At 36.2% G+C, this 27088-nt stretch overlaps 1 long non-coding RNA gene across 1 annotated transcript in view; it reads left to right on the top strand.

The window, feature by feature from the left end:
• Positions 1–27088, top strand: part of LOC307196842 — a 258268-nt gene that overhangs the window by 193860 nt on the left and 37320 nt on the right. The window contains exon 4 of the long non-coding RNA XR_013831248.1: positions 10959–11060. This is a non-coding gene — a long non-coding RNA (uncharacterized lncRNA). The remainder of the gene's footprint in view (positions 1–10958; positions 11061–27088) is intronic.

Raw genomic sequence — 27088 nt, 5'->3', positions numbered from 1 at the left:
AATCTTATTGACTATAGATAATTTAACACATTGTTTGCAGTTTGGGCTATATTTTTCACAATCCACAGCAAGTAAGAAACAGTTGAGCACAAACAGCTTGAGAATGATGACACCTGGAAAAGCGCAGCCCAGGGATAGATCAGAAATGTCAATTTGACAGTCAGGTATCAAAAAAATATGACAGAAAATTTATAAAAAATTGAAGCAATATGGTGAGTTTTCCTACTGTTGACACTGAATCTACAACAAACCAAAAATATGAAACCGTCTTTGATGTCTTCTGTTTACATAAAGTTTATAATCCATTTTTTAAAAGACATCATAAAACCATAGAAAATTAAACCAGGGAAGGAGGTGAGAGATTATCTGAGACTATAAATCCTCATTTTGCAGATGAAAAGCTGAAGCAATGTGAGTCTTGTATTTACCTAAGTTTATGAATAAAGACTTAAAATAATAAAATGTTACTTGGGGTAAACTTTAGTTATTTATAAAGTTCTCTATGTAAAATAGTTTATTCCTTAGCAATATAGTGTGTGTGAAGTTATATAACTATATGTATATATTCATATTTATTTATATACCAACATGTGCATCTTTCCAGCAACTATATATGAGAAACATATGTCTTACTTGTCAAATATAACATTCCTCCAATATTTCTACAATATTTTTAAAACTCATATTTGAGGTTGAACACATTTATGCTATTAGGATTCACCCTAAATTTACAAGTCTATATCTGGAAAATAAACCTGATTCAGTCCAGAATTGCTTAATCGGTGTTGGAATGGGAGTGACGAAGTGTTCCCTGTTGGGTCTTGTTATCCTTCAGATAAACAGGATGACAGATGCAATTCACTTAGGTAAATCTGTTATGTATATGCTAAAAGACAGGCCAGAATGGCAGAGGTAGAAAAAAACAATGGGGTATATAGGAGACCTTCAACCCATGTACAGACCTTTATTGTAGAACAGTTCATCTTTTCCAAATGTGATCTGTGAGCACTTGCATGAGAATCACTGCCATCATGTACTGATGATGTAGCTCTGACACCTGTATAGGGAGAGAAGGAAGAAAAGAGGCATGAATCGGAAGCATCTCAGATTGCAGTGCAAGTCTGAAAACACTGTGACCCAGCCGAAAGGAGATCCAGAGCAAAATTTGCGAGTTATGCTGAATTCTCCCTCTCCATGTGGTCCCAGCCCTGTAGAATCTGCTTCCTAAATAAGCACCTATTTTGCTTTTGTTCCTTCAGTTTTCTTGCCAGCAAACTATCTAGGCAACAGTTATTAATTGCTTGCATTTCTTTGCCAGCGTCCTTAGCGCATTCCTGGCGTAAGCATTGCCCCTTATCAATCTAACCCACAAAATCCAGCCAGATTAACATTTTAAAATGTAATTATGAATTCTGTTCTTGTCACTCTTCTAATAAACCTAGCATGTTCCTTCAAGTTTGTATAAATATTTTTTTCCATTTACTGAATTAATTTCAGTGGGATAGTTAGATATGCACCAGCTTAAATAAAGGACTGAAGTTCTGCCAAACTTAAAATTATCAAGGAAAGAATAAAATAATACTCTGTAACTACCAGAGTATGCCTGATCAATAGTGGGTCATTCATTTCCATTTATATTATATGTATATTATTTGGTTGATGCATATCATATATATGATGGAAAGATTACAGCTGTACACAGTTCCAATCAATAAAAACACAGAACCTTCAAAAATTGATCCATTCACTTCCATTATACATAACTCATTCTAATAGAATACCACCCTTGATCCCTACATATTTTCTTCCATATGTTTTGCCAGTTCCAAACCTAGCAGCTTGAAAAGTGTTGGAAGCTAAAAAAAGACACAGACCCTTCCCTTAGCTTCTATAGCTCAACACTCTAGTGTTTTCTTTTTTCCTCCTCCTTCTTTCGTCTTTCTTCTCCTTTTCTCCTTCTCCCCCCTCCCCCCTCCTCCTCCCCTTCTTCTTCCCCTCTTTCGCCTTCCTCTTCTTCTTCTTCTTCTTTGTCTGCACCTTCTCATTAGGCTTGAGTTAGAAAGCAAATTACACTACTAAAATACAAAAATACAAGACTGCGACCACAGAGAATATGTCTGTTGTGTTTACTGCTCTAACCCTAACACGTGAAACAGTACCTGGAGCACAGCAACCTTTCTCTGTGTTCAGAGAAATGAATGAATGAATGAATGAATCTAGAACCTGTGCCAGATTCTTTTTTGAGAATTTTTGACCAAAATTGCAGAAAGAACTCATCAGTTGACAGTAGGTATTTAAATTGAGAAGTCATTATGTAGAAAGATCAAGAGAGGTTGTTAATTTCCAATTATGGTCTAACCAAAGTAATGTGAAGCACACACTATGAAAAAAAACAGAAAGTTAATTTAGTGAGAAATAAAGAAACAAATGTGGAATATAGTTGAATCCTATTACCTGATTGGCATTAGAAAAGACCCAGGAAGTCTTCCAACTAGTACTGTCTTTTTGTGTCCTTACCTAATAGAACCACATGTCTGTGGAGTCCCACGAGCACCTGTTCTGAATTTATCTGCTGCATCTCGTAGATAAACAGCCATATACTTAGTGACCAAAATGCCCAATCAACAGTTGTCAAATCTTGTAGATTGGTAGCAAAGTACACTAAATAAGTGTCTCAAGTAGAATGAAAGAAACAACACTGCTGAAACAACACCTAGTTTCATTGTGCTTCGCTTTATTGAACTTCATAGAAATTGTATTTTTTACAAATTGCAGGTTTGTGGCAACGCTGTATCCAGCAAGTCTATTGGCATCATTTTTCCAACGTCATTTGCTACTTCGTGTATGTGTCACATTTGGTAATTCTCACTTTTCACACTTTTCAGGATTATTATATTTGTTATGGTGATCTGTGATCAGTGATCTTTGACGTTACTCTTATAGTTGTTTTGGGGGTACCACAAGCCATGCCCATATAAGACGGCAAACTTAATCCATAAATGTTGTGTGTTCTGACTCCTCCACCAGCTGGGTGTTCCTCATCTCTTTCATGAATCACAACAACCTTGAAATTAGGCCAATTAATAGCCTTACAAAGACCTCTAAGTGTTCAAGTGAAAGGAAGGGTCACACATCTTTCAGTTTAAGTCAAAGGCCAGAAATGATTAAGTTTAGTGAGGAAGGCATGTCAAAAGCTGAGGCAGGCTAAAAAACTAGGCCTTTTGTGCCAGTTTGCCAAGTTGTGAACACAAAGGAAAAGTTCTTGAAGGAAATTATAAGTGCTACTCCAGTAAACACATGAATAATAAGAAAGTGAAACAGCCCGATTGCTGATACAGAGAACGTTTTAGTGGTCTGGATAGAAGATAAAAGCAGCCAAGATTCCCTTAAGCCGAAGCCTAATCCAGAGGAAGTTCCAAACAGTTTTCAATCTATGAAAGCCAACAGAGATGAGGAAGCTGCAGAAGAGAAGTCTGGAGCTAGTGGAGGTTAGTTCATGAGGTCTAAGGAAAGAAGTCACCTCCACAGGTGCAAGGTGAAATAGCAAGTGCTGATGTAGGAGCTGCAGCAAGTTCTCCAGAAGATCTGGCTAAAGTAATAACAATGGCTACAGTAAACAACAGATTTTCAGTGCAGACAGAACAGCCTTAGTTTGGAAGTTGCCATCTGGGACTTCCATAGCTAGAGAGAAGTCAATGCCTGGCTTCAAATATTTAAAGATAGGACTGACTGTCTCATTAGGGACTAATGCAGCTGGTGACTTTAAGCCAATGCTCATTTACCATTCTGAAAATCCTAGGGTCCTTAAGAAGCATGCTAAATCTACTCTGCCTGTGCTCTGTAAATGGAACAACAAAGCCCAGATGTTTACAACATGGTTTACTGGATATTTGAAGCCCACTGTTGAGGCCTACTGCTCAGAAAAAAAAGATTCCCTTTACAATATTACTGCCTATTGACAATGCACCTGGTCACCCAAGAGCTTTAATAGATGTACAGCAAGATCAACGTTGTTTGCATACCTGCTAACACAACATGTTGATACACTCTGCAGCCAACGAGTAATTTCCACTTTCAAGTCATTATTTAAGAAATACATTTTGAAAGGCTATAGCTTCCATAGATAGTGATTCCTCTGATGGATCTGGGCAAAGTCAATTGAAAACCCTGTGGGAATTATTCTAGATGCCATTAAGTATGTTCATGACTCACGGGAAGAGGTCAAAACATCAACATTAACAGGAGTTTGAAAGAAGTTGATTCCAACCCTCGTGGATGACTTTGAAGGGTTCGAGTCTTCAGTGGAGGAAGGAACTGCAGATGTGGTGGAGGTAGCAAGAGAACTAGAATTAGAAGTGGAGCCTGAAAATGTGACTGAATTGCTGTGATCTCATGATAAAACTTTAATGGTTGAGGAGTTACTTCTTATGGATGAGGAAAGAAAGTGGCTTCTTGAAATGGAAACTACTCCTGCTGAAGATGCTGTGAAGATTGTTGAAATGACAACAAAGGATTTAGAATACTACATCAACTTAATTAATAAAGCAGTGGCAGGGTTTGAGAGGATTGACTCCAATTTTGAAAGAAGTTCTACTGTGGGTAAAATGCTATTAAACAGTCAAACACTTTGCATGTTACGATAATTCATTTGTGAAAGGAAGAGTCAGTCAATGCTGCAAACTTCACTGTTGTCTTATTTTAAGAAATTGCCATGGCCATCCCAACCTTCAGCATCCGATAACCTGAGCAGTAAACATCCATCAACATTGAGGCAAGACCCTCCACCAAAAAAAAGACTACGAACTGCTGAAGGCTCAGATGATGGTTAGTAATTTTTAGCAATTAAGTTTTAATTAAGGTATGCATATTGGTTTTTTTAGATATAACTCTTGCTCACTTAATAGACTACAGTAGAGTATAAATATAAATTTTAAATGCACTGTGAACCCAAAAAAAATCATGTGACTCATTTTATTGCAATATTTGCTCTATTGCTGTGGTCTGTAACTGAACCTGCAGTATCTCTGAGGTCTGCCTGAACTCTCTTCCTTTGTAGATGAAATTAAAACTAGTAGCAACCTGGAAACACATGCTAGTTGAGAGAGCATACAGAAGATAAAGCGATGAGTGTAATGGATAAATAATTGGAACAAGATCTTCTGGATTTTCATCTCAATTCTGATGCTTCCTAACAGTGATGCCCTGGGGAATTCACTTAATCTCCTTAGGTTTGGTTTTCACCTGTGTAAAATAAGGATTAAAAACTACTGTGTCTACCTTCCTGAGGCTTTGGGGGGACCAGGGTTGATAATATCTGTGAAACAACTTTATGAAATTTATAGTTATCTTTAAGTAATCAGTTTTGTTATAATCATCATCATAAAGCACTCTCCCGTGTACAGTGGAACTTCCTTACCAAAGCTGTGTCTTTTGTCTTTTAAGTCAGATTGTAATGTGGGCTTCACCTTTGTATTCAGCGCTAACTGAAGCAGCTTATCCTCGGAGTCTGCAAAGTCAAAGCAGAGCATAAGGAACTGCAAGTACAGGTCTGAAACCCTACTAAAGATCAGGGAACTACAGAGAGTGTAGTTCAAGGGAAAGCTGCCTCTTGATCACTTTCTCTGGAGAGTGAAAAAAAGAGAAAAGAACAAGGAGCAAGAGGAAAGGCAAAAAGACACTGCCACCCAGAACGGAAGTCTTGATATAATAATGTCTAAGCCTGGCACCTTGAGAGTTTAATCACTGCTTACTTAAGGAGGAGGCAAAAGGAAGCTGTCACCTCAGCCTCTGAACGGGGAGGTCAGAAACCTGCCTCTGTTTTTTTGCGGCAATTAATCCCATTGCGTTCTCCCTGTCAGAGATCCTCGGCGGAGGGTGAGATCAAGGGTTTTATATATAAGGAATCTTTCTCCTTGTTGCACGTCTAGATTCCAAGCAGAATGTGTATCTAGTGTTTTCAGCGGTGTGTCTCCTCCATTCTACTTCAAAGTGTCCATTACAGTGGATAGTGACAGTATTCTTAAAGAATACTTATACAAGAAGAGGAGATAAAAGCATCTCAGCACTCAGCTGCTTAATTACAGATGCAATGTGTTTCCAGGCTCGGTTGGCATTTTGAAAACATTTCTGTGGTACCGTCAGTGAAGGCTGAATTTAAATACTGTGGTTCATCTGAAATTTGGGGCCCACAGTGATTTAAAATAAAAAATGAATCCAGTTGCTCCAGTGTTTCTTCTTGTAACAAATATAGAATTAGGAGCAAGGATTTGGCTTGGGAAAAATAAGAACCTACCTCAGCCCATAACAAATCAAAGCAAGGCTAGTTTTTTTTGTTTTTTTTGTTTTCTTTTGTGGTACACGGGCCTCTTACTGTTGTGGCCTCTCCCACTGCGGAGCACAGGCTCCGGACGCACAGGCTCAGCGGCCATGGCTCATGGGCCCAGCCGCTCCGCGGCATGTGGGATCCTCTCGGAGCGGGGCACGAACCCATGTCCCCTGCATCGGCAGGCGGACTCTAAACCACTGCGCCACCAGGGAAACCCAAAGCAAGGCTACTTTTATTTCCTTGTTCACTTTTAGTTGATTCTAAGCAAAAGCAAGGAAAGAAGGAGTGGTTTGATTTTGGATGGCTTTATACTTCCCAACTCTCAATGGTTTACCACATCTTTAAGCAATCACCCAGTGTCACTAAACAATTTATAGCTTTGTGGTATATAACAAAGGTACAGTAAAAAGCAATTGCGACAGTAACTAGCAGTGGCCAAAGTCACATACTTCAATATCACGAAAATGTTGAAGATAGTTTATTTACGCCCATTTAATTTGTAGATCAGAGAAGTGAGATCTAGAAAAACTAAATGATTTACAAGGTCACAAAACTAATTAATGTTGAAATCGGGATGTGAACCCGTGTTTTGACTCCTGTATCAGTGAAGTTCCCAATTCGCATTATCTGTCTCCCTCTTTTCCACAGAAACAGTTCTGTACTAATGCTTCCAAACAAGAGCTCATTGCTCTATAAACATGTCACATGCACTAGGCTGAAAGAATAAACTATGGTGGTAATACATTTTTATATTTTCCTATAGTGATAGGTCCAGAACAAGTGGTGAAAAACTCATTTGATGTCTTTCAGAAATATCTGTTGTAAATAAACGTCCCCTTCTGAGTTGCAGAGACAGAGTTGAAACTCTATGAACAAACGTGCCAGTAATAGTGACTGTGCTCTGTGCTGTTTTTCTATATATTCAGTAAGGAATATATATATAAATAAGCTGATACAACCTTCTAAAGAAGAAAAATAAACATAAGATGAAATTATAAAAAACCAGTAAGGCTTGGAAATGCAATAAAAATATTAGAACAAAATCATGGATCCTGAAATAAGCACCAACTACATAATGTCCAATCATTAAAATTAAGTAAAAAAATTAATATATAAATAATAACATTTTTTCATAGATGGAGGCAAAAACCAACACAGTTACAATTCTTCATATGGATTATTGTGATCAAGGAGGTTGTATATTTGAGTTCCTGTTTTTAGGGATGACATCCCAAAAATCTAAAAATGAATTTAAAAAGTAAAAACAAGTGCTTGTATAATTACAAATATTTGGCTTTCACCGGGATGTCAAATTCTCTTCACCTGACTGAAAATCCATCCAATAGGGAAGTACGGAGTTTATTTAAATTTTATTCTGATATACATGAATCTTGAACCCTGTAGGTTCCTGGGTACATAACTACAGTAGGCTTTAATAACATCTCCCACTCCCCACCCCCCTAAAAAATCCACATCCTAATCCCTGGAACCTGTGAATGCTACCTTATTTGGAAAAAGGAAATTTGGAGATGCAATTAAGTTAACAGTGTTGAGATGGACAGATTCTTCTTGATTATCCGTGTGGGTCCATATATGATCATAAGAGTCCTTATAAGAGTCAAGCAGAAGGAAATCGACTACAGAAGAGGAGTCAGTTTGACCATGGAAGTAAAATTTGATGTGGCTTTGAGCCAAGGAATGGGCAGCCGCCAGAAGCTGAGAGAGAATAGATATTCCCCTGGAGCCTCCAGAAGGAGCCAGCCCTGTCACCACTGCGATTTTAGCCCCCAAAGACTCTTTTCAGTCACCTGGCCTCTAGGACTGTAAGAGAATAAATGTCTAATATTTTAAGCCACTAAGTTATGGTAATGTGTTACAGTAGCAATAGAAAATCAATACAATAGCAATAGATATGTTCATTAAGAAAGATATCATCTAGGGCTTCCCTGGTGGCGCAGTGGTTGAGAGTCTGCCTGTCGATGCAGGGGACATGGGTTCGTGCCCCGCTCTGGGAAGATCCCACATGCCGCGGAGCGGGTAGGCCCGTGAGCCGTGGCCGCTGAGCCTGCGCATCCGGAGCCTGTGCTCCGCAATGGGAGAGGCCACAACAGTGAGAGGCCTGCGTACAAGGTATCATCTAATCAGAAAAATATTGAAATTAAACAATGTCCTTACCTGGAACTCTCAAGGAAAAGTTTCACTGAAAAGTTTAGTATCTTTTTGTGATCATCTTGTGTTTCTGTTGTTAAATTCATTAGAAATAGGAACTATGTAATAGGTTATCTAACCTGTGCCCTGGAGAGAAGAAAAATAGACATTGGCAGGATTTTTGGCATTTCCTCGTAGCTTTGAAGATGGCTTGTCCAGGATATCTGTACATAACTTCCTCAATAACAGGCTGCTCCCGGTGGAATTTAGTTCCAACTTACAACCTTCATTGCTAATTTTTTTCTCTCTATATCTTGTAACACTCATTTAAAATAAAGCTATTACTTAAGGTAGATACAGTGCTAGGTTTGCACATAGACATTCCCAGGATTATAATGAGGGTACCTAACAGTAAATTTTTTCCAGCCATTCTGTTGTGAACAGTCTTTAGCAGGCCTGGAGGAGAAGATAAACGAAAGCAGGTGAGATGTCCCAAGCTCTTATTCTCACATCTGCTCCCCCAGCACCACCCCCATCTATGTACAGGGCACTCCTGTCTGGTGTTAGAAGCCAAATTCTAATCAAGACTGGGAAGTCTCCAGGGAGCAATAATTTGAATCGAATAAAGGTCAAGCTATTTACAAGAATGCAAATGTGAAGTTGTCTGCTCATTTTATTTTATGGACCCATTCAAAAACTGCCCTGGGAAAGAGAACAGGAGATTAAATCAAAAGTATGGTTTAACAGGTAGAACATAGAACTTGAGGGCTGAAAATCTGGAAGGGAATCCAAGTTCACCATTTTTTACTTTTCTTTCTCATGTATGGCGGCAGATACACACTAAGGTGCACCCTAGTGAGTCATACCTGAGTACAATACCTTCCCCTTGAGTGTGGGTGGAATCTGTGATTTGCTTCTACTCAATAGAATGTTGCAAAGGTGGTGGGGTGTCACTCCCACATTATGTTACATCATGTGAGACTCCAGCTCAGCAGACCAGACAGATTCTCTTGCTGGCCTTGAAGACCTTAGGTGCCATGTTGTGAGAGGACCTGTGAGTGAGTCACGTGGTGAAGAACTGAGGGAGAAGGGCAGCTTTAGAAGCTGAGTCGTCCGTGCATGCCAGCCAGCAAGAAAACAGGACCTCAGTCATAGAGCTGCAAGCGAATGAATTCTGCCAACAATCACGTGAGCTTGGAAGAGGACCCCTATCCCAGGAAGAAACACAGCTGGATGGCATCTTGATTGCAGCCAGGGGAGACCCTAGAGGATTCAGCCAAGCCTCATCCCAACTCCTGACCCAACAGAAACTATGAGATGACAAGTATGTGTTGTATTAAGCCGCTAGGTTTGTGACAATTTGTTAAACAATAGAAAAAGAATGCAACTGTAAAATTTGTAAATCAGCTTCTTATGACTTGTGAAACAATGCATGCAGAATAACTTGTGCATAGTAAAACTCAGTGATTAGTTATCAATATTGTTAATTTACTATTTTGAAAAATAAAGGATTAAAACCATGCAGGATCTATAAGATCTGTAATTCTATAATGTTTTTCATATATAAGAGTGCTTGACCATCCTTAAGCTTTGAGAAATTTGTTAAACCTCATAATTTCCAAACCAAAATAAACAATCTAATTATTCTAAAGATTTGGAAGACAAACATTTTATCACTCAGTAAACATGTATGAATTCCACTGTTTTACGTTTTGATATATGTAGTCCTTGAGACTGAAATCACATTTTCTCAACATAAATTATTTCATGAAAATTATTTTGAAATATTCACCATAACCATAATAGACACTTGTGAGTTAATTATTTGGGGGAAAGGGCTCGTGGACTAGAAACCTAGACTTGCTAGATCTTAACTTAGGACACAACTTGGCGATGGTGGTGCAAACACCTACCTGTTGTCCAGACTTTGAGGTCAAAGGCCCAGGCTTACATCTAAGTTCTGTTGTCACTTTTTTTTTTTTTTTTTTTTTGCGGTACGCGGGCCTCTCACTGCTGTGGCCTCTCACTGCTGTGGCCTCTCCCGTTGCGGAGCACAGGCTCCGGATGCGCAGGCTCCGCGGCATGCGGGATCCTCCCGGACCGGGGCACGAACCCGCGTCCCCTGCATCGGCAGGCGGACTCCCAACCACTGCGCCACCAGGGAAGCCCTGTTGTCACTTTTTATTTGACTTTGAAAGTCACCTAACTTCTCTTGGGACCTGAATTTCCCTAACTTTAAAATGAAAGTATCCTTGGTAATTATTGTTGATGTGCATGAAGATATTTTCTAAATTGTAACCTTCCATAAAATGCTAGTTATTATTTATCATTTTCTTTTGACTACTCTTTTATAAACATAAACATGACAAATAAGAAAAAGAGGTGATGTGTTCTTATTTCCTACAATCTCAATAATGTAGTTACCTCCTTGTTCTGTGATAGTCATTTTTAAAAGTCATGTCATTTTTTTTTTCTTTTTGGACAGGTGCTTCTGAAGCTCTCGCAGCCATTTTCCTTTCCATCTCTTCAGTTTCTTTCATTCAAGTGAGAAATTCCATCAAAATGATCAAAGAAAATATCAAACATGGTAAGAATTTGAATTAGATGATCAACACATTTCAAAGATTTCTGACTATGCCACTATCACAGGGAAGTAAGTATCTACCAAATTATCAAAATCACTGATCAGGTTTTAGAAGAAATTAATTGTGCTATGTTTTAAAACTTGTAATACAGAGTCACAGCTTTTATAACTCCTCAAAATCAGCATTTCGTATGTTGTAGTGTTGTATATAGTGTAACAAGTATTAGTAGATTTGGAAAGCAAACCTCTGCTTCGATGAGTGGTCGATAGTCATAAAGATTACTCAATTTAACGTTGAATTCAGCACCTAGGAAGAAATTTATAACCATAGTCCCTAAGGAAGAACCCAGTAAATAATATTCTAAAATACCACATTTCTTAAATATATGGAGGAATATGTAATGCTGGAGCGTAGGTAATGACCTGTTTGCTTTTTTGTTTTGTTTTTGTTTTAATTAATCCCAGTGTCCCAAGCAATTATTGCAAAGCTCAGCACATGATGACAGTTAGGTGAGCTCGGTGACATAGAAGTTGGAAGCACAGGCTTTGTCATGAGATAATCTGGGTTTCACAGTATGATTTAGGGTGAGCTACGTATATTCTCTTAGCCTCGAGTTTATCTAATATAAAAGGTAGATGATAATGTTATGTTCCTTGTAGATTATTGTGAGGACTAAATAAGATAATGCCTAGGAAAAAAAAGTATTTGCTTAGATATTTCAATTTAGATAGTCCTGTATTGGTTAAAATTAGTCTCAGGACTAGTTTTTAACAGTGGTTTAAAGAAGAGAGAGTTTTGGAAGGTGGTGGTTTTCTTGTCTGCTTGTTTGTATTTCCTCTGACCTACCGTTCAAGGGCAGGCAGTCTAGAACTGTCTCTTGCTCCATGGTGTCTCAACCCAGACTCCTTTGCTGTATTTTCATTCCCCAAATCAACCCATGGTTCTAGATGGATTCTTCACCTACCAGCTTTGATGATCACATCCAAATCAGTAGGAAGGAGAAAATGGTATCAGAAAGGCCAGCCCTTGCCTAAAAGCACATTCCTGGGAATTTGCACATTCCAGTTCTTTCATATCCTACATTTTAGTACTTAGCCATCTGGCCACAGCTATTTGTATTCAAGGGAGCCCTGGGAATTGTAGCTGTTTTCAGAGAATACATATGTGTAACTAAAAATCTAGGTTTCTCTTACTTTAGAAGAAGGGGAGAATGGATATTAATGGGGGATAAACATCTAGATCACATCTGCTATACAAACTTAACCACTTCAGTTGTTATACACTCCTAGTAAAGATTAACTTCATGTACTCTATGCTAGGCAATTTTTTTTTGAAGTATACTTGATTTACAATGTTGTGTTAGTTTCTGGTGTACAGCAACGTGATTCAGTTATATATATATATATATATATATATATATATATATTCTTTTTCATATTCTTTTCCATTTTGGTTCATAGGATACCGAATATAGTTCCCTGTGCTATATAGTAGGACCTTTGTTCTTTATCTATTTTATATATAGTAGTTTGTATCTGCTAATCCAAAACTCCTAATTTATCCCTCCCCCACCCCCTTTCCCCTTTGGTAACCATACATTTGTTTTCTATGTCTGTGAATCTGTTTCTGTTTTGTAAATAAGTTCATTTGTGTCATATTTTAGCTTCCACATATAAGTAATATCATGTGATTTTTGTCTTTCTCTTCCTGACTTACTTCACTTAGTATGATAGTCTCTAGGTCTATCTGTGTTGCTGCAAATGGCATTATTTCATTCTTTATTATGGCTGAGTAGTGTGTGTGTGTATATCCCACTGTGTGTGTGTATATGTGTGTATATATGTGTGTGTGTATATGTGTGTATATATATATATACCACATCTTCTTTTTCTTTATCCATTCATCTGTCAATGGACATTTCGTTTCTTCCATGTCTTGGCTATTGTAAATAATGCTGCTATGAACATTGTGGTGCGTATATCTCTTTTAATTAGAGTTTGATCTGGATATATGCTCAGGGGTGGGATTGCTGGATCATATGTCAAAACTATTTTTAGTTTTTTAAGGAACATCCGTACTGTTTTCCATAGTGGGTGCACTACTTTACTTTCCCATCAACAACGTAGGAGGGTTCCCTTTTCTCCACACACTCTCGAGCATTTGTTATTTGCAGGCTTTTTAATGATGGCCATTCTGACCGGTATAAGGTGACACCTCGTTGTAGTTTTGATTTGCATTTCTCTAGTAATTAGCAGCATTGAGAATCTTTTCATGTGCCTGTAGGCCATCTGTATGTCTTCTTTGGAGAAATGCCTGTTTAGGTCTTCTGTCCATTTTTTGATTGGGTTGTTGCTTTTTGTTATTGAGTTGTATGAACTGCTAGGTAAGTATATTTAAATTTAAGTGAACACTCTCAAGATTGAGGAGAGAGGATACAGACCTCTTCAGATTGGAAGAATATCAAAGAACATGTGGCCATCTTTATTTTTACATACGTGGCAGTGATACAAACAGGAGAGGGAAAGCCCTACTGTTGAGCACATTTTCAGTCTTGGTTACATTATATCACTTCTGCCAACATCCCTTTGACCAAGCCCAAAGTCAGGGGACTGAAAAGTGAACTCCCCCACCAGTGAGAAAAACTGCAAAGTTACACTGTAAAGGGCAGAGAGGATGCGTATTTGTGATCAATATGTCAGTCTACCTTAAGAGCTCCTAGTGTCAAAACATCATCTACTTCCTTTCCTCTACCTTCATATCAAAAAATCCTTTCATGGTATTAAGGCAGCAGGTGTAACAGGCATTTCATCTATCTATGTAGAATGGGGAAGTGTTTGGACCAGGTTCCAGAGAGGGAGAAGTGTCCTAATTTTCACTGAATATGGGTCCTGTTCTGCTGTTGTATTTACCACATACTCCAACTCTGTCCAAAGAGAAAATTGAGAGATACATGGGAGGAGAGAGCCTTCTTCAAGCTGGGTGTCTCATAAAGTTTCATATGAATTGAATAATCATGTTATTGTAAATAGAAAGCAATTTTAGTCATGAAATGAGGTTTCCTTTTACCAGAGAGAGGCAAGAATGGAAAGAACACAATTTGTACCATTCACTTTTTGATGGTAATAGAATTATAATTAGATAGATCAGTTGTACCCAAATACATACCATGATGTTCAGGAAAGAAAAACTCAGTAATTATGTGTATATTGTGCTACTGTCCCATTAGGAAATAGAAAATCACATTCCTAGAAGAGCTTTCAATTAACACCAATTATGTATTATCATATATCTAGTTTCTTATAGTGCCATTGATTGTTAATATGGTACAATTAGTCCTTAAGTATGTGATAAATATTCTACTAACTGTTTAATGCTGTTTGGCATTCATTACCAATGAATAGTCATTTAATTAGTGCCAACTTATTCCATGGCAACAGCACAGCTGAAGTTTTCTCGCTTCTCTGTAAATATATTCAGCTTTCTCTATCTTCACCTCCCAAGAAGACTTCAGCCTTTATAGTGACACCCATTTAAAGAAATATCAATATATGTTGACACTGTTATAGTTTATCTTTTTAAAGATGTTATTGTTTTATAAATAAAACATTTATTTAGAATATAAAATATATATTAGAATTTAAAATATAAAATATTTAGAATATAAAATATTTTAGAATATACATTATTTCTTTTTAACCCTAACTGAGAAATTATGAACTATGCTTCTGCTTCCTTTTCATCCTTAATTCATAAACTACAGCTACTCTAAAGAAAGCAAACTAAATTCCATAATTACGAATCAATATAAGTGCACCAGGATGATGTCACCCCTTCAAAAGACAATAGAAAGTGCAAAAGTTCAATGAATATAGCAAAGAAAGGTATTCATTTGACTCTGAAATAGTGTGAATAAATTATTCCTGAAACATAGCTGTTCCTCAGAGGAATGGTAAAAGTTACTTGGCAAAGGGCAGAAAGGAGCAAATGTATATGGTCAGAGAATTTTCATATTCTATCAATATAGCTGACATAAGCAAGGGGGTGAAATCTAGGGAATGAGAACCCAATGATTTCAAGATTCTACTATTATCTTCACTTCCTTTCAATTTATACTTTATTTCATGGCAGGTGTTATTATTTATAAATATCTAACATGAAGACTGACATGAAATATGAAAACCACCTGGAAGGTGTTAGAGATTTTTAAATGACGGTCACTATCATTAGTTTTTCAGTCTTTACAGGCGCTTTGTATCAAACCAGGCATGTTGATTTCTTGATGTATTTTACTTATTTCTGAACATCTGTTACTTTACATGTGGATGCATATAACTGTTATTCTAAGTAAGTAGTAAATAGGATGAGATTAGAAGCTAGTCTTTTTATTTCTTAGATGGAAGTTAAAATACCATGCACTTTGCCCACCTCTCCCCAAAAAACCCCCACAACTCTTCTAAGACAAAACAAATGGACAGAGGAGTATACCTGTAACTTACAACACAGTAGCAGCTCTCTTAAAGGAAATCCTCCTCAAAATAGTTTCTACTGATTCTTTTACAGTCTTGTTTTCAGTTGTAGTCCCGACAAACTCATTTGTAGCCACACTATGGTGATGTGCAAGCTTTAGGTTTCTATCTCACAATTTTCTTTACTATCTATCATTTTTCGTATTTTGATGCCTCAGCTGCATTTTGATGCATTCTGATTTATCTTCCTGTTGCATATCATAAAGTTGACCTCATTGAGGACATCAGAGAAAGTCCAGGATAAGAGATAAAAACCATAAAACATTAATATATATTTGTGCGCTATTTAGGAAGGGAACAATTTTCTTCAGCAGTCTTTAGGGTCCCTGGTTAGGTCTGAAAATTAAACTGACAAAGACAGATGAACAGGAGAAAAGCATATATATTTATTTAATCCATGTAAATTTTATGTGACACAGGCACTGTCATAAGGAAATGAAGACTCAAAAAAATGGTCGAACCTTAGTATGTTTATGCTAGATTTGATGACAAGTGGAGAAATACGGCAGGTCAAAGAGCACGAGGTAATTGTAGCAAACGGGGAAACATAGCAAGGCTTGCTTGTTTAGAGCCTTCTCAGTGTCCCTTTGCCTTCAGAGATAAGGATGCTCCTTTTGGCAGGGTATAGAGAGCACCTGCCACATAAAGGCTTTATGAACGTCAGAGTAACCTTCTTGCTTCTGCCATTTTCTCAGACTTCTTCAGCTTAAAATACTCAGTAAGCTAAGTTGCCATATTTTGAGGTAGTGGGTCCTGAACTCCATCAACTAACATACACTATGTAAGCAAATTCTTAGCATACCTAGAAAAAGAATGAGTAATTAAAGTTACCTGGATTTTATGAAGGACATTTTAATGAGGAAGAAACTTTTGAGGCTGGGTATTGAAGACGGTGGAAAGGAAGGAAACAGAGGCCCTCGAGCTCATGCAGAGATAACCCTACACCAGTTCTGTTCACCACCCCCCTTCCTGTTATTTTGTTCATTTAAAGTTAAGCACGCTTTTTTCTCCCCAATACACACACTTACTCACTCACAAATGACCTCTTTTTTTCTGCTTTATTGTGATGCTTTTAACCTCAGAGCAAAGAGTAAGTAATTTATCTTCCACATCTGCTGTATTGGACTAAAACCAAAAGTGTTGTAATTAATTTTAAAATAGCCAAGTACTATAAAGAAAAGACATATTTTTAGCTTGCTTTATATACATAGTTATGGGATATTTTAAAATATAAAAATCCCTGTAATGCCACATAACTCCCTCCAAGATAAGGAATGTGTGAATGTGCGCATGGATATGGTGTGTACAGGTGTATGGTGTGTACAGGTGTATGGTGTGTACAGGTGTATGTGTTTGGATATATGTATGAGTGTATATATGCATATGTTTAAGGATATATATATATATCAGGATAGTCCCTAAAAGGGTGTGGGAGAATGGACAACTCAACTAGCCAGCTAGGGCAGTCCCAGCAAGGATAAGTGCACTAGGAAAGAGGCTACATGGGGCTCAACCCTTAAATGTGTTTTGTGGCATACCGTTAAAGACAAGAAAATGATACTGAGTTATACTGATATTCAGAAAGGCGATATCCCCTGTAGCCCTCTTACAGGACCAGAACATAAATGTATTATTTTGGGGGGAGTGATATTTGTTTTCATATCATAGAATTTATTAGGTGATTTAAACAGAATTTTTTTTAGTTTGTCATTTAAATGCATGAAAAATGAATTCATCCTTTCATACCTCTAGGTCGATGTTACAAATTTTGAGACATGATAAAAATGACAATAATTTTCTTTCATAAGTGGTTATAAGAAAACAAAGGTGATCCTTTGCAGATAAATGCCAGTTTTGCACCTAGGTTTCTGTTTGGTGCCAGAAAGCTGAGAAAAATATGTAGAACGTTCTATTAAAATATCTGTTCTTTCCACCAGTCTTCATGAATGCATACTTTTTGTCTTATGCTATCCATTTTCTTCTGTCCTCCTTTAATCTACTAAAGTTTAAAATGATTGAAGGTCATTTGTCAGTTTAAAAATGATTGAGGTCAATTGTTCCCTGCAGGACATGAAATAGTTAATAATTTCTTGGAGCTTGGTGTACTTAGGCTAGGTGAAAAAGCAGTAAGACACTGGCAGAGTTTGGGAAATAAAATTCCCATGAAGAACTCCACATTCCCAGATGGCTAACAGCACTGAAACATGTGTCCATATTCAGCAGGAGATTTTTAGGCCTATTGATGTTTCCAGGCAACTGGTATCAAAATAATAACTTTAAATCATGGAGAAATACTGTAATCGGTGCAAATCATTTATCTGTGAAAGAGGTGCATTTATAGTGATAGTGTAAGTAAAATGAATATCTTGTGCACTTATTCCAAATTTAGTATCATAGTTTGTATAGTTCTAGATGTTGTTTAATTCCCCTCCAAAGAGGTAAATACATGTTCTTCTCTTGAATTGCCATCACACAGCAAAGGTAAATAGTCCTCTGGCTCACAGGATGGGTATAATGGTTAAACTCTGACTTAGAAAGAATTTCAGTGTCAGAGATTTACCCCGAGTCCTCTCCATTCAGTTGGTATAAAACATTACATTTTATAACATTTAACATTGTTCTGTCTTCCTCCCTCTCCCTCTTCGCCCTCTGCCATCTCTATCTTCTCTCATTTTTTTCACGTTAACTAAAAAAAAAAGCAACTATCCCTACTCTAGTCGTTCCCAAAGTAGAGTTTTCTGAATGTTTGAGTTGAGACACTGTTGTAGAATTGGCTAAAAGAAATTTAATGAAGGGAAATGACTTTTGCTAAGAGCAGGTTTCCTAAATTTAATTTTCTACATTTATTTCTAATCATATTCTTCATTATGTCTTATGAAAAACATAATGTTTTTATGTAATGCTAATTTATATGTAAATTAGCCTCCAGGATAGTCTAGAAAATTACTGCTTACCCTGTTATGTAATTTTAATGACATTTTAGAATTCTAAAACAACAATACCTTATTAGCTTCAAAGTGGGAGACTGAGGCATTTACAAAGGAGAACAAGAGTTCTTGATAGATACCTTCCTTCAGACAGAGATTGAGAATAGCTTCTCATACTCTGCAAGTGTGGGAGGGAAATAAATGAAACATGCCGCTGAACTCACTGTTGTGCTGAAAAGTCTTTGCCACAGATGCTAAAGGTCACCTTGGCTATTCAGCTGCATTTGATTGTTTACATGCTGGAGTGGGGAGGATCCACAGGTCAAAGGTTTCCAGCACTATCAGAGGCTGTGCTGCCATTTTATAACAAACATTCTGTGACGTGCCTTTACCCATAACTTCAAAACAACGTAGGATGTCTTCATTTGCATGTCACGATGAAGAAAGGAATGCAATATCTAATAAAATAATATGCCTTAATATGTAAATAGTTGTGACCAGAACAAATGTGGATGAAAATGGTATAGGACCTTGGCTCCACATGTCCAGACAGTCTGCCTTAAATAATCTGTGGTGCAGCCTGGGAGTTAGAATTTGTTAAGGACTTTCCAGAAGATTCTGGTAGATAGCCAGTGTTGAGCTGATTGGTATAAAATACATGTAGAATTCCTTTGACGGTGACAGCCATGAATCTGCTGGTATATATTGATGACTCCAATGGGACAAGCTATGTTGCATCACTGATGTGATTATCTGAAATTATGAACATCTCTTAAAGGTATTTCTAATAAAACAATGCATAATCTCCCTTTGATTTAAAAAAATATATTCATATTAAACTCTATAATGAAGTCTCGATATTTATATGTAAAATTAATTTCTGTTCTATTATCACATGATTATACACACATATGTCACCATAATGCTGAAAAGGATATCAAAAAATTGAAGAAGAACATACTAAGATGTTCCTTAACCTAGTTGCCACGATTATATCCTCAATCATGGAGAAAAGCAGAAATACCCCCATAGTTCAGCAAATAGCTCCTCAGATGGTATTGTTGTTGAGAATCATAGGGAAAATCTATTGCATGAACTGAAAAATATATTCCTTTCTAGAAATAAGTCATCTATAACAAACATTACTTGAGTTACATTTTTTTCTTCTTGCTTCCACTTATATAAAAGTATTCACTGTATTTTCAGTTCCTCATTTTATGCACACCTAACTTATTTTCTTACATTTGCTTTGTCTGAACTAATGGCATGTTTTAAGGGCTCACTTTCCAATTTCATCTATATATTAGCCACAACTTTATGTTTAAAAAAAGTAGGATTATATGGAAGTCTTATTGATTTCAATGTGGAAACTTCTTTGATTTTACAGTTTGGATATTAACCCATGCCAAATCATTGACATATTTGACATCTTACATTAACTCTAATGAGATATAGCTCATTAGTTTGAATTAATTTGTTTGGAATATATATATATTCCATATATTCCATATATTCACGCAAGGATATATATGGCACATTACCTGCAATTTCAAAATTCTATATACCTATATATGATAGTTCTCATTTTAGTAATGTTAATTTCATCAGTAATTAACATCATGTGGTTAATTGTCTCTTCAATATGGCTATGTTCCTAAGAAAATGTAAGAAACAGTCTGGCAAATTATCATGCATGTGTGTATCCTTCTTCCATAGATGAAGGACCAGAACTGAAATAGATTTCACACTGAGATTCTAGCATAAAATGAACTGCAGTATTCAAGACTGATTTTTATCTTGGACTAGATCCTCGGTAGTTTCCAGTTCACTTGTCATGGAAAAGAATAAATATGTAAATTAACGTAAGAAGCCTCAATAATTAAGAGATTGTAGTCATTTTTAGTGTTATTGGTTATTCTCTTGTACATTAGTATTGCATTGTTAATATCTTCCTGGTTTATAACTGATTTTGTATCTATTCTCCAATGCAGAATGCAACAAATGCAGAATGATCTACTAGAGGTTCCCACTTTAGAAGGAAAGGATTAATTTGAAATTCCTCTCAAATGGTTGTTTAACAAGTTAATTTATTGTTTGCTAGTTGGTTCACTGGTTTGTTGTTTTTCTGTTGCCTTTTTTCCTTCTATTTTGTGAAGTAGTCACAATGTATGTTAAATGCTAGCCTATTTAATAGATTTGATGAAGTGAGTTTTCCTTGGAAACATTAAGGTCTGATTAAAATACTCATCTGGAGATTGAAAAATATAATTCTGGCAAAAATGAAAGTGATTTTTTTTACTAAATGGGAAGAATGCAGGCTTTTGAATCAGTCAGACAAAGTTACAAACTCCAGTACTCTAGAGCCTAAGGATAAACATAACCTTGGCAAGTTTTGTACAACTCTAATCTTAATTTCCTCAAAAGTGAAGTAAGGATAATAATATCAGCTTTATGGAGTTTTTGTAAGAATTAGAGATAATATAAAGTGCCTGATACTTGGTAGATTCTCAATAAAGGATAATAAATAACACATATTAAATGGCTACCATGTGTATTTAAACATTACAATTGCTACCCAAATATGAAAAGTTATGACTTGTGAATTTATGCCTATGTATATTTTTTAAATGATAATCCTGAATGTATGCCTGTGTATATTTGATTTAAATATAATCCTTAGTGTATGAAAATATATCTTCATTTATTTTGTTTATACCCTAACCCTTCCTAAAGTTAGAATCTTAGAGATTTTTAATTAATATATATAACAGCACTATCTTTAAATAACTCATGAACAGATGATTGAAAATTTTAGGGTATTATTTAAGACATTCATTATTTAACCCTCCTACATAAAGGCCAAATATGGCAGGTTTTACTAAGCATTTACATAGGTAAATGTTTGTATTCATTCATTAACAATTATTAAGCACTTATCTACGAAAAGTTTTGTGCGTGAAATTCCTAAGTGACTTCCATTTTTGCTTGGGAAGCAGATGTTGAACAACAAAGCATGAAATATTTTATTAAAATTGTAGTAAATGTTAAGAAAATAATGCAGGATGTTATGAGAAGTTTATAATGAAGGATCTGACATAATTTGGTGGGGGTAGATAAGGCTTCTTTGAAGAAAATATATCTGAATTGAGCTAAGAATAATTTGTAGACATTAATCAGGTGAAAATGTAAGTGTGTTGGAGGGAGACTTTCTAGGCAGAGGTACAAAATGAACCAATATCTTGAGGTAGCAAAGAGAAGAGCAAGATGGAGGAATTTCACGACGGCTAATGGAACTAGGAAGCAGAGTGAAGATTAGAGTTCTTTAAGAGGCTGGTGGTTTTTCAAGGCAGAGGAAATGTAGGCTCCTGTAATGTTAAGGATTTCTTTTTGCTTTATCTCATGAGCAGTACTGAGCCACTGGATTGTCTTAGGCAGGAAAAAAAGAAGAATCTTAAGAATGAAAACAGAAAGGATATTTTAGGTGTAGCTAGACAGGAGTAGAAACATACCAGAAGTATGGAACTTAAAATTGATAGGAATTAATGAGAAAAAGTGGTGTACATGCAAAGGGGGAGCTAAGCTCGTGGAAACCCGGTCTACACACTGAAGTTCTGTTCACACTTCTGGAGCACTGACCCTCCCTTGGGACTAGTGCTACACACATAGGTAGTATCATCTCTCCTTTGGATGAAAACTCCACGGAGAAGCCCCAAGCATATTTTCGAAGCAGGCTCTAGGCTATTTGGACAGGGAATCTGGGGCTCAGGTAGCTAACGCATGGTCTAAAAGGGCTTGGGTGGCAGACTCTGGATGGGTACACACCTTTGGCCTACAGACTCCTCTCCCTGTGAAGGATGCAGGCCCAGACAAGGGCTAGAGTGGGGTGCTGTAAAGCGAGGTGCCCAGAGCAAGTGCTGCTGCCACCGGGGTTACTTTAGCCATTCTTCCAGTGTGTAGTGGTATCACACCATGGTTTTGTATGGCATTCCCCTGATGAGATTGAGAAACTTTTCAGGTTTGTTGGTCTTTTGGATATTCTCTTTTGAGATGTAGCTATTCAATTTTTGTGTGTTTTTCTTCCTAAGAGAATGCCTGATTTTTAAGAAATTTAATTATATGAGAATATGTATATGTGTATATATATGTGTGTGTGTGTGTGTGTGTGTGTGTGTGTGTATTCTTGCTATAATCATGTTATTACAAATACCTTCTCCCACTTGTGGCTTTCCTTTTTACTCTCGTAATGGTGTGTCTTTTTAATGCAGTCTGATTCATCACTTTCTTTCCATATGGTTATTTAGAAACTTTTGATTTACCTTTAATACAGAGATCGTATGGAAATTATACAACTTGAATAAAAACTATCTGAACAATCAAGTTCAACATATTCCTTCACCAGCTTTTGCTAGCAATTCCTTCATATGTTGTTGAATTGCTGTGAATTGCTCTTAGGTTATAACTATTCCACTTGCATCTATGTGATTCACTCGCTAACCTCAGCCTACAAACACTGCATTCTTCTTCCACATGTGACACACATACCTTCACTCACACCTGCTCATGAACTCACACACATATGTTCCCATATACACACACTCAAGCACAAACTCAGGTGCTTACACACTCCAGTACTCTCATACGCAAACACATACTCCCACTCTGATAAATACACACACAGCTTCTCTAGTTTAGAGCAAGTGAGAGGTTATTACTCTTAGTAGTTTTTCTCTTAAAATTTTTAAAGATTCCTTTACCTATGAAATCATATTGATTTTGAAAGTTGCTTCTATATAGGAAATCTATCCCATCACCCACTCTAGTGCATCTGCTGACAATATCAGAGAAGCCATTATGGCCAAAGCATCAGCTATTTTCTAAAATAGACTTATTCTGAGGCAAAGAGTATTATTAGGACGTGAAGTAGAAATCAAAAGAAAAATGTTCATGTATTAAATTTGTTACAAATGAGTAAAATTGAATTGCAAAGGCAGCTCAAGTTATACCATGGGTTAGTAGACTACTGACCTGTCCTGAGAATTGGACATTTTAAAAACATCTCCTATAAAGGAAAATATGCCATGATTTCCAGAGAACTGATTTACAAGTAGACTTTTTAATATAGAAATAAATGTATCCCAAAAATAAACTAATTATGATCTCAAAAGTATTCATTAAATATTTAGCAAGCCTACTTTTTTGTCATTCAACCTGGAATATTATCAAGGTGTCATTTATGTTTATGAAGGGAAATATTGATATAGAAAATAAACAGGGATATAAGAACAGGGCATGTGCTTTCTCAACTCAAGAAAAGACATATGCCAATTGCCCATTCTTAAAGCATCCCCTGTGTTCATATCTCTGCCTGGCCTGTTGAATTTACTGTATGGATTTCATGACAGGTGTAAATGGCAAGATTAAACAGGGGCGACAGTTCAGCCAGAATTTCATGGTAGATTGTTCCTAAAATGTTTGCCTTTGTTCTGTTGTTTGCTTTTGGTTAAGAGCTGGGCCCTTGAGGTTCACAAACGTATGCCCTAGAGTCTGTTGTCCTTCCAACTTATCACCTGGCAGCACTGATTGTACAGTGTAGTTAAAAGTCAAAGCTAGCTTTGGCGATGTATACTCTGATGAAGGAGCCATCTGAAATTAGGACTTAAATAATGAAGGGTTCAGGGACACGGCGGCTGGTATTTGTTATACATTTTAATAGCAGAAGTTTGCAGCTAATTGGAGGCTAACTAAACTCCTTGGACATATTTCAAGTCACGTCAGTTAATTTTGCTCCCCAAGGAACCTGATAGGACATGCAGCTTAGTACTGCTTTTTTCTATCTTAATTACCACATTGAGTTGTGCTAATATAGATTTACTTTGGATGTTCTATGATTATAACCAGGCAAACATTGTTGGCATTTGTTTTCAATTTTATGAGCTCAGACTCTCACCCAACATTAAAAAATAATTGTCAATTTACAGATAAATTGAAATATTTTGAAATTATTGAAATACCATTCAAGTGTGCAATTGGTAGAAATTTATATTTATTGAATATTGAGACAATTTTAAAAAGTAAAACTGACAACTCAAGTGTTACTTCAAAGATTAGATTTACATGTTTTCATGGTTTCAATAGTCAATTGATTCTAAGCCAGGATGTGCTAAATCCAGCTCATAAACACATGCTCAGATAGAATGCACCAAATTTTTAAACAATAGAGAAAGCTAAAAACAGATTAATTTAACCCTGAGGAGCATTGTATACCCTTCTTTAAAGCAGAGTTTGAGTCAGGAAATTGTGTAAATTTCGCTTACTACACTTGAAATTCCTAAGATATTTTCTAAAATACTTTGCAAAGCAGGTCACAAAACCTCATGAGCTCATACATTTGAAATAAAAACAGCAGATTTCCTGGAGTGCCAGTTTTGATTATAAGATTAATTTGTATTTTAACTTTGAAGAATGTTTTTAAAACTTTTTTGTGTTAAATTTTTATCATTTTAAATAATTCTTCTTTTTTTTAACTTAAAATACTTTGCCTCCATTGCAAAAATAAAATGTTTTGGCTTAAAACTAGATTAAGACAGTTGTTCAACTGAATACTCTTATCATTGTTTATATAGTTTGTTAATACAGAATTATGATGTTTCATTGGAAGTCATATATCATGAGACCCAGGAATCATAGTCCTCACTTCCTCTGAGCCCCTGATTTCCTTCCTTCACTTCCAAAAAGTAACAAGAAAGGAATAATGTATGAAATTAAAGCCTATAAATGCATCAGTTCTTACCTTAAGATACTATTATTTTGTTCTGTCCTTAAGCATGTGAAATACCATATTTTAGTAGTGCTTTTATATACCAGAGGGAACTCTCGGTCATAAGGCAATTAGGTATAAGCAGAATAGGTTATTGAGTGAGACAAAGTGCTAAATTAAAACACACACACACATAAAACTGAAAATTCCATTATGGATTTAATCTAAATAATCCTGTTCAGTGCCCTCACTTGTGGGCACAAACGAATAATCCTGTCTTCCTTTTCTAATCCACATACCCAGTAAAATACTTCCACAAAGAAGTATTTGTGGGAAAGGAAAATAACCACAAAGAACATGGCAAAAATTGCCAGAAAAATGGGCTTCAGGAAAAATATATACCTGAGTTCAATACCACCTCAGTGTGAGTTTGGAAAATTACTTAGTCCTTAATATTCGATTTTCTCATCTGGAAAAAAATGGGTAAAAATACTCAGTGCAGGAAATTGTTGAAACTCTAATGAGGTGCTAATGCAAGAGGCCTGGATAATACGTTGGTCCCTTCTTCTCTTCTAGATAAGAAATATTCTATATATAAAAATAAGAACTTCAGAAATTAGAGGACGTTTAAGAGATTTATTTTCATAAGCCATTTATCAAAAAGATCATACCTAAAATGTTGTTTGTAAAAGACTGAAAAATATCTTTTACTTTTAAAATTCTCCAGTCAAGGATTTCTCCCACTTCGGTGGTGAGTAGCCTTCATGAGGCTCCTTGTAATTAACCGAATAATCTCAGGCTGAATTTCTCTAGTCTCTCTACAATTGATCTGGAGAAAACGTATCATCGTTTTCTGTTCAAAAGCCCTTTGCACACTCAGAGAATATTATTTGGACACTTCTAAGCTATCTAAAATTCTGGCTCAAAAATACTTTTTATAAAATCAGAGAATAACAGCTTCAGGAAAAAGTCAAAACGACAAACAAAACTAAACAAAACTGACATCCTTCCTGATTTCAGAGACTAAAACACCAGAGCCCCAACTTAGAGAAGGAAAATAGGTAAATGTATTTTTATAAGTTATCTGTGGTCATGGCTCCCCATGCCAACATAACTAGATGAAAAGTAAGAAAAAAATCACTTTGACATTTTGGATATTTTGGGGTTTTGTCTAATAGAAATGTAGTGTAACGGGATGGATATATCAGGTTTTGATATAAACAGATCTGGGTTTGATTCTTGGCTCCTATTTTTTTCATATTTAGAATTCGTTTAATATTGTCTACTTGTATTACTCTATTAAGAATTAAGTATCATTCTAAGAATTATGTAAGTATGACAACTGAGATCTAGATAGACACATAGCTGATACAAAATGTCCCTCTAGATTCTATGTTTCAGATCACTAGTCTCTAGATTTTTATGGTCTCTTTTTTATTTGCTGTACTTTTTAATTCGTCATCATCTGATGTAATAGATCTCTCTCTCCTTTTTCTTTTCCCGTTTGAAGTGGCTTGTAGGCAAGACAGAGCAGATGATTCCTGTTTGAGAGTTATGGTAGCAAGGAGCCATTGGATAGGAAATCTCACTGCTCTCATTGGTTATTAATTTCTGTAAGGACTAAAGGCCTACAAAATAGCACAATATTTCCCTTCTTTTCTGTCCTTCTGACTTCTAAGACTCTGGTATTATTATGTCTAAATCACTATACCTGTTATATTTAATAGTTTATTCTAGGTATTTATTCTAGGTGTGTGCCTGTTTGCTTATTTTTTTGTTGTAATATATGTTGATATAGGTGTTGGTATCTTTGATAAGTT

The sequence above is a fragment of the Stenella coeruleoalba genome, assembly GCF_951394435.1.
Source record: "Stenella coeruleoalba genome assembly, chromosome: 14".
NCBI classification, from domain to species: domain Eukaryota; kingdom Metazoa; phylum Chordata; class Mammalia; order Artiodactyla; family Delphinidae; genus Stenella; species Stenella coeruleoalba.
Note: the sequence above shows the minus strand (reverse complement) of the source record. Positions and strands in the feature narration are given on the sequence as shown.